This window comes from Aegilops tauschii, chromosome 3, assembly GCF_002575655.3.
Source record: "Aegilops tauschii subsp. strangulata cultivar AL8/78 chromosome 3, Aet v6.0, whole genome shotgun sequence".
Taxonomy (NCBI): domain Eukaryota; kingdom Viridiplantae; phylum Streptophyta; class Magnoliopsida; order Poales; family Poaceae; genus Aegilops; species Aegilops tauschii.
Genome location: NC_053037.3, coordinates 174,953,527 through 174,962,551, shown reverse-complemented (window position 1 = coordinate 174,962,551; position 9,025 = coordinate 174,953,527). Strand labels below are relative to the sequence as shown.

The 9,025-nt window shown below is 47.9% G+C and overlaps 1 long non-coding RNA gene across 2 annotated transcripts; it reads left to right on the top strand.

The window, feature by feature from the left end:
- Positions 1 to 1,119: 1,119 nt before the first annotated feature.
- Positions 1,120 to 3,282, top strand: LOC109756859 (uncharacterized). 2 transcript variants are annotated; one of them, XR_002231363.4, is made up of 4 exons: positions 1,120 to 1,750; positions 1,868 to 1,963; positions 2,124 to 2,216; positions 3,041 to 3,282. It is a non-coding gene; the product is annotated as an uncharacterized lncRNA (long non-coding RNA). The 2 variants fall into 2 exon arrangements; XR_002231362.4 differs by having other exon boundaries at positions 1,466 to 1,750; positions 3,062 to 3,282.
- Positions 3,283 to 9,025: the final 5,743 nt, after the last annotated feature.

The window sequence follows — 9,025 nt, the reverse complement described above, 5'->3', positions numbered from 1 at the left end:
TCTACGTGGGCCGGACTGATGGGCTGTGAAGATACAAGACCGAAGACTCTCTCCCGTGTCCGGATGAGACTCTCCTTGGCGTGGAAGGCAAGCTTGGTGCCATGATGTGAAGATTCCTTTCTCTGTAATCGACTTTGTACAACCCTAGGCCCCTCCGGTGCCTATATAAGTCGGAGGGTTTAGTCCGTAGAGGCAATTATAGTCATACAAGCTAGAATTTTAGGGTTTTAGCCATTACGATCTCGAGGTGGATCAACTCTTGTAATACTCATATTCATCAAGATCAATCAAGAAGGAAGTAGGGTATTACCTCCATAGAGAGGGCCCGAACCTGGGTAAACATTGTGTCCCCTGTCTCCTATTACCATCAACCTTAGATGTACAGTTCGGAACCCCCTACCAGAGATCCGCCGGTTTTGACACACTACAACAAAATCCCCTCCTTACCAATGCATTTGTACCAACGATCCTGTAGGATCTGTTGTTTATCCCACCTCCCACCTCCCGCACTGAGAGCTAACCTCCTCATCCCCAAGCCTTCCGCGCTTAGAGCCAACCTCCTCTCCCTAAAATAAATCAAACCTTCCCGTACAAACACCTACCTCATCCGCCATCTCTCTTCCCTGATTCCCCTCTTTCTCATCTGACTTCCATGACGATCCACCGCCACCTTCGATTCTCCCTAAATCAGGCGATGTCCCGCACCGTCGCTCATGGGCCAGGCTCCCCCTCAGTGCACTCCTCCTATATTCCTCCTTGGCGACGTCCTCGACGCGCCACTGCACGTGTCCTGCAGTAACTCTAGTCGACACGGATCGCCGGCGCAGCTCGCTCGCCTCTGTTTCAGAGGTCACTACTCCGCGTCGCTGCTTCCTCCTTCCGGCTCAGGCATGGATCTGAAAGAAGCTGTGGTGTAGGGTGCTGCTCCCTTCTCTCGGTGGTGGTCGCCAGTGGAGATGGGCCCGAGGGGAGAGGAGCATGTGGTGGAGCTCCGGCCGTGTTCCTCAACTACCAATTGGATCCCACGCACGCGGGTGGTTCTTGTGGCTCGCGAAGCCTTCGGCGGCGATGGTGCTCCTTTTGGATTTATTTTGGTGCTAGGCGTGCTTTGGTTGCCCCGCGTGCGTTTGTCTGCAGTTGCGTGTGTGCTTGGCTCGTGTGCATGTGTGTGTGTGTGTGGTGCATGCGTGCGTGCTGATTGAAAGTACAACCCTATTACACTGATTGTTTGCTACTGCCACTAATTGCTATGCCGATGCTAATAATTTTGCTGCTCCTTGGTTCCTATACAGTAGACACTTGCTACCGCCGCTGGTTGCTATTGCTGCTGCCGCTAATTGCTATTACTGTTGCTGCTGATTTTCCTACTCCTTAGGACATATACAGTAGATAGAAGATAATATGCATTCCCAAATAAAAAATATAGAAGATCTGTATGTTTTAAAATTCTTGCAAATTGAACCAACTACTTTTTATCTCTTCTCTAATCTTTCTCTCGATCAGATTCTCTTTTATGCTCTCCATTGCAAAAAATTACTCAATATGTACAATAATAATCACGAAACCTTCTAGCTCCTTTATGATTCCATTATCCCTTGTCCTTGCAATTGTTAGTATTATTTGTTCCACCTATATCTCATCATGCGGTTTTTTTCCTTGCAATTTTTGTGCCTGCAAGATGTCAGCTAACTGTCTTTCGGTATCTAAACAGATGAAGTAACTATGATGTTGGTATGTAACTATCCTACAGGTCAGGTTTCGAACTGTTAACAATAGATGTGCAGATCGGTAGATTGTGTTAAAATCATTAACTTGCCTGGCCTGATTGTGTAAGGGATTAACTTGCTTTAATGGCGTGCTGTTTCAGGGGCAGATGGAAATGTACAGCTTATGGCATAATCGCAGAAAGTCGGGCAACCCATTCGCTTACTTGATAAACCCTCCCCTGGTTCAGGCCACTAAGGTGCCCATTTCCTTATCTCCTCCTCATGACGTAACATTCTTATTTATTCCATATCCTTAATTTTTATACTAACTGGTCCTATGAATCTTTGTTAGTTAAGTGTGCCAATATATGTCTATTTTTTCCGGTCTTAACGACATGAAAAATGATACATGATTAGGGAGCTGAGTTGTGACCAAAGATCAAATCCTCTTGGATATATGATATTCTACATTGGCAGCAAAGGCACATGGGTAGTGTTTCCTAAAACTGGGTGAGTACTGACATAAAATTGTTCATCCATTATTTAGGTTTGCTTTTATTCAGATTGTTCAGCCATTACATAGGTAGTCCCTAATGCATTTTCTTAAATATATATTCAACTTAGTGCTAGGTTGGTATTGAAGAATTAAATAGTGCCGCATCAAATTATTTTTATTTCCCTGTAAACACCTTGGATCCTACCTTCTCTAGAAACAAAAATCCACTACTTTTTCCTTGAGAAGCCCAAATCTAAAGAAGTGTTTCTTTTCCATGTTGTTTTTTCTACTGGTTGTAAGAGTCTTATTCTTGATTGAGAAATTATAATGTGATATTTTAGTTCTCAGGTAACTACAAAGTTTTGTGTGATGTAGATTAGTTAATGATTTTGAGCTATTGGCGTTGAGTTCCTTTCTCCTAATACATCATACCAAGCATGAGCAGGACGTGAGTAATGGTGACACTAAACTAGTTAATGTTGAGACCTTTGGACAACGGAAATATCCAATTTTGTGTAGTCGATAATATTGCGCACCTACTCATCATTTAGTTGGTTGCTGAATTCATCTCATTGTTGATATAATATAATGTCTGGATAATTGTTAGTAGTGAATACATGCTGCTGGCTGTTTGTAGGGAAAAGGCACACGCAATTGGCAAAGATAATCAGTCTTTTAACATGTCCTCCTACTAAGTTATTTGTCAAATATACATAAGATTATGTCTTTCCCCCAACAATATTTTCTTGCACACTTTGTAATTTTTATGTGGATCCTTTTAGGTACAATGCATAGTATGTATATTTTTAAACTTCATTTCGAATTTACACCAAAATAGTATTATGATTTTTCTTTGTAGGTTGAGATCAATACAAGATGATTACTTGGATCTTGGAGAACGTATGATGATTCTTCGTACTTGGAGGAGAAACAAGACAGTTCTTTGAATGTTTAGAAATTCGATATTTTCTTTTATTTTGTTTTCTAAGGAAGTGATGTACCCCTAGTAGATGATACTTCCATTGTACGTAATGTAACAGATGGTTCCATTGAATAAATATATCATTTTCATTTCTACTCTATCGAATTTTGCTAAAGTTCTATCTTGTACTACCATTCAAACTACCTACTGTTACAAATGATTATATATGGAGGTTTCTATGTTGCAAGCACAAACAATGTTATAAATGATTATATACGGAGGTTATTCTATTTTGCAAGCACCAACGCATAGAAGCGTTGCATGAATCCGTTGTTGCTTTGCAACACATTATTTCCTCGATTACCAACGGATCTATATACGTTGTAGTAGACTCTTGCAACGCCACCAACGGCAACACATATGAATCCATTGGTGTAGACCTTAGCAACGCTAATACAGACATACGACAACGCATCTATGCGTTGCTGAAGGGGGGTTCTTGTTGTAGTGACACCGACATTGGTGCTTTCATTGAGAGTTCCGCTGCGTCGTTTGCAAAAGGTTTGATGGCCCCGTCAATCATCTACAACAATGCCGTCCAGGGGGAAGTCTTCCTCTCCGGATAGATCTTCGTATTAGGCGGCTTCGCACTGCGGGCCAACTCGCTTGGCCATCTAGAGCAGATCGACAACTACGCCCCTGGACATCAGGTCAGATTTGGAAGCTTGAATTACGTCGCTGATATTCGCGGAGACTTGATCTTCGATGAGTTAGCGCCCACGGCAGCCGCTCCCTGCCACCGCGATGAACATGACTTAGATCTGTCATCGGACCACACCCAGGAGATAGCGCCTGTAACCGCTCTGGCCCTAGATCCGGAGCAGATCGCACCATCCGAGGACGGGAACCTCAACCCCGCCACGGAAGCCGCAGACTCAGCGGCGTTGGAGCCGCACACAGACCCAACCTTGGGTGGGATCTGCGCCACCGGACCCTCGGACTCGTTTTCGACTACAGGTTCCGAACCACGCGCGTCTGCATACGTCGAGCTTGATCGGTCATCGATCATCGAATTCAGCTCTGCGGACATCTTCCGGCACTCACCTTTAGGCGATGTGCTAAACTCATTAAAAACACTCTCCTTAGAGGGGGGACTCACAGCCGAATTATATCTGGTTCGAACTGGAGGCCGAGGACGGAGAATTTCACTTCCCACCCACCGCCCACTTTATAGCCATTGTCGAAGACTTAACCGACATGCTTGGTTACGGCTCTGAAGACATCGACGGTATGGACGACGATGCCGAAGAAGAGCAAGGCCAAAACCCTCCGTTTACCGAACGCTGGACGGCCACTTCCTCGTACGACATGTACATGGTGGATTCACCTAAAGAGAACAATGGCGATAATGAGAAGGAACCAGTCGAGGATAAACCTCCTGAGACACAACCAAAACACCGACGTCAGCGGCACTACTCTAAATCACGCCGTGGAAAAGATAGCGATACCGGCACGAGAGAAAACAATACTCCGGACGATGCCGAAGACAAGGAATACCCCGCTGAGACAACCCCCGAACAGGACGAACGGGAGGACGGGCGAGTCAGCCCTGACGAACAGGCCATAAACGAAGACTCGGAGGACAGTAATTATCTTCCACTCTCGAGGATGAGGTGAGCCTCGGCAACAAGGATTTCATCATGCCTGAGGAACCTCTCGAGCAGGAGCGCTTTAACCGCCGGCTAATAGCCACTGCGAGGAGCCTGAAAAAGCAGCAGCAGCAGCTTCAAGATGATCAAGACCTGCTCAACGACAGATGGACTAATGTCCTGGCAGTCGAGGAACATGGCCTCGATCACCCAACTAAAAGCTACCCGAAGCACAAATTGTTACCCCAATTCTATGACGAGGCATTGGAGCCCGTACCATCAGTGCGTAACGCGGCTGACCGACCACCACGTGGCCGGGATAAAGCGGCACCTCAAGCCGAACACAAGCCCGTCCAACCTCACCGTAAAGGCAGAGACAAAATAGCTCGGGGTTATACATATGACTGTCAGTGTCAAAACCGGCGGATCTCGGGTAGGGGGTCCCGAACTGTGCGTCTAAGGTCGATGGTAACAGGAGACAGGGGACACGATGTTTACACAGGTTCGGGCCCTCTCTATGGAGGTAATACCCTACTTCCTGCTTGATTGATCTTGATGAATATGAGTATTACAAGAGTTGATCTACTACGAGATCGTAATGGCTAAACCCTAGAAGTCTAGCCTGTATGACTACGGTAATGAATATCTCTCTCCGGACTAAGTCCTCCGGTTTATATAGACACTGGGAGGATCTAGGGTTACATGAGGTCGGTTACAGAGGGAGAAATCTACACGTTCGATCGCCAAGCTTGCCTTCCACGCCAAGGAGAGTCCCATCCGGACACGGGTGCAGTCTTCGGTCTTGATATCTTCACAGCCCATCAGTCCGGCCCATGGTTAACAGGCCGAACGCCCGAGGACCCCTTAGTCCAGGACTCCCTCAGTAGTCCCAGAACCAGTCTTCAATGACGAGGTGTTCGGATCATAGATTGTCTTCGGCATTGCAAGGCGGGTTCCTCCTCCGATGACTTCAGCGAGATGTATTCGGCGTTCCATTTAATGTTGCCCTCCTCATCTTGTGTGTATCCACAACTTGGGCTTCTACGTGTCAGGCGAATACGAGAGGTCAGGGCATTTTTGCACATAACACCCTGGCCATGAAAAAGAGAGTCTATTTAAGGGATTGGATCTCACATCCATTAGGCACCACACGGAAAAATCCTCAAAGATCGCCAGGAAAGACCATTCCAACATGGCCAGTGCTCCTAGCTCCTCTTCCCGTACCTGCGGCCCAGAAAAAGGCGAGTGGGAGAGGTGCTCCATATCCCATAGTCAGCTGGAGAAGCTGCAAACGCAGGGATTTCTTCCTCCCGCGCGTTTGGTCCCTGTTCGAGAAGGATTAACCGTCTTCGATGGCGGGGCTCAGGCTGAAGATTTCCCCAATCCATCCGGGGGAACGAGTGTGCTTCGTCCCATATCTGTTGAGAGGTGTCGGTTTTCCAATTCATCCATTCCTTCGCGGGCTTCTGGAGTATTATGGCCTCCAACTCCACAGCTTTACGCCAGCCTCCATCCTACACATCGCGGCTTACGTCGGCCTTACGTCGGCCTTTACGCCAGCCTTCATGAATTATATCACCGGCCCGGACTCGGCCGTTTTAACTGGTTTGGCCTCTATCCACTTAGTGAATTTATCCACCATGACCAGCAGATATTTTTTTCTTATGGCTTCCTCCTTTAAGGGGTCCAACCATATCCAGTCCCCAGACTGCAAAAGGCCAAGTGATGGGGATTGTTTGTAGGCAGTGGGAGGCATATGGCTTTGGTTGGCGAAGAGTTGGCATCCGACGCAACATTGGACAAGGTCCTGTGCATCTGCTCGGGCCATCGGCCAATAGAATCCTGTACGGAATGCCTTGCTAACAAGGGACCGAGCTGCAGCGTGGTGCCCGCCGAGACCGGCATGAATCTCAGCCAGGAGCTGCCGCCCCTCCTCCTCGGAGATACACCTTTGAAGGACTCCGGTGGTGCTTTTCTTATAGAGCTCTCCGTCGTGGATCTTGTAGGCCTTCAAACACTGGACAATGCGGCGGGCCTCATTTTGATCCTCAGGGAGTTCCATCCTATTAAGGTAGGCCAGGAAAGGTTCGGTCCATGGGGCGATGACTGCCATAATGAGATGGGCCGACGGTGTTACTTCGGTGGCTGAGCCGCCGATGATATGTGTGTGTTCGGAATCTGGGGTTGTGTTCGGATCCGGACTTCGGTGTTGCTGCTTTCCCCTGCCATACCACGGATGTCTTAAAAAGCCTTTCCAGAAAGATATTAGGTGGGACGGGGTCGCGCTTGGCGCTGATACGAGCAAGAACGTCCGCCGCTTGATTACTTTCTCGGGCCACGTGATGGAACTTGAGCCCCTCGAACCGAGCCGACATTTTTAGGATGGCGTTACGATAAGCTGCCATCTTTGGATCTTTGGCATCAAAGTCTCCATTTATTTGAGATATTTCAAGGTTTGAGTCCCCGCGCACTTCCAGGCGCTGTATGCCCATGGAGACAGCCATCCGGAGACCATGCAATAAGGCTTCATATTCGGCTGCGTTATTGGAGTCTGTGTATAGTATCTGGAGTACGTACTGAATGACGTCTCCAGTGGGGGACGTTAAAACGACGCCCGCTCCTAGCCTTGCCAGCATTTTGGAGCCATCGAAATACATAACCCAATCGGAATATGTGCCGTACTCTTTAGGGAGTTCGGCCTCTGTCCATTCGGCGACGAAGTCAGCCAGTACTTGGGATTTAATAGCTCGACGTGCTTTGTATGTAATATCAAATGGAAGGAGCTCAATGGCCCATTTGGCAATCCGGCCTGTGGCATCGCGGTTGTTTATTATGTCGTTTAGTGGTACTTCTGAAGCCACCGTGATCAAACACTCCTGGAAGTAGTGTTGTAGCTTTCGGGATGCCATGAAGACCGCGTATGCTATCTTTTGATAATGGGGGTACTGGGATTTGCATGGTGTAAGGACAGTGGATACGTAGTATACTGGCTTCTGAAGCAGGAATTTGTGTCCGTCCTGTTCTTGTTCAACGACGAGTACGGCGCTCACCACCTAATGTGTTGCCGATATGTATAGTAACATGGGTTCGCCGACGTTTGGTGCAGCCACGATTGGGTTGCTCGCTAGAAGGGTTTTTATTTCTTCCAGTCCGGCTGCTGCCGCGTTCGTCCACTCGAAGTGATCGGTTCGCCGTAGAAGGCGATAGAGTGGCAGTGCTTTTTCTCCCATTCTGGAGATAAAGCGGCTTAGAGCTGCCACGCAACCCGCGAGTTTTTGGACTTGTTTAAGGTCTGTTGGCATAGCCAATTGTGACAGAGCTCGGATTTTGGCTCGATTTGCTTCAATTCCTCTATTGGAAACAATGAAGCCCAGCAGTTTTCCAGCGGGGACGCTGAAAACACACTTTTCCGGATTGAGCTTAATGTCATATGCGCGGAGGTTGTCGAATGTGAGACGTAAATCGTCTATTAGTGTTTCGACGTGCATAGTTTTGATGACGACGTCGTCCACATAAGCTTCAACTGTCTTGCCGATCTGTTTTTCCAGGCATGTTTGAATCATGCGTTGATATGTGGCGCCGGCGTTCTTGAGCCCGGAGGGCATGGTGTTGAAGCAGAATGGCCCGTATGGGATAATGAATGATGTTGCAACTTGATCGGACTCCTTCATTTTGATTTGATGGTATCCGGAATATGCGTCGAGAAAACACAGCGAGTCGTGTCCTGCGGTAGCGTCAATGATTTGGTCAATGTGGGGGAGGGGGAAGGGATCCTTAGGGCAAGCCTTATTAAGGTCTTTGAAATTGACGCACAGGCGCCAGGATTTATCCTTCTTTGGTACCATCACCAGGATTGCCAGCCAGTCCGGATGTTTTATTTCTCTAATGAATCCGGCCTCGATTAGCTTGGCTAGCTCCCCTCCCATGGCTTGGCGTTTGGGCTCAGAAAAGCGCCGCAGTGTTTGTTTCACCGGTTTATATCCCTTTATTATGTTGAGGCTGTGTTCGGCCAGCTTGCGCGGGATTCCTGGCATATCAGAAGGGTGCCAGGTGAATATATCCCAGTTTTCGTGAAGAAAATCCCATAGCGCGGCGTCGACTGTTGGGTCTAGCTGCGCCCCAATAGATGCTGTCTTCTTGGGGTCCGTTGGATGGACCTGTAATTTGACTATCTCTTCCGCTGGCTTGAAGGAGGTGGACTTGGGGCGTTTGTCTAGGATCATATCGTCCCGGTCCACCATGGAGCGCAGTG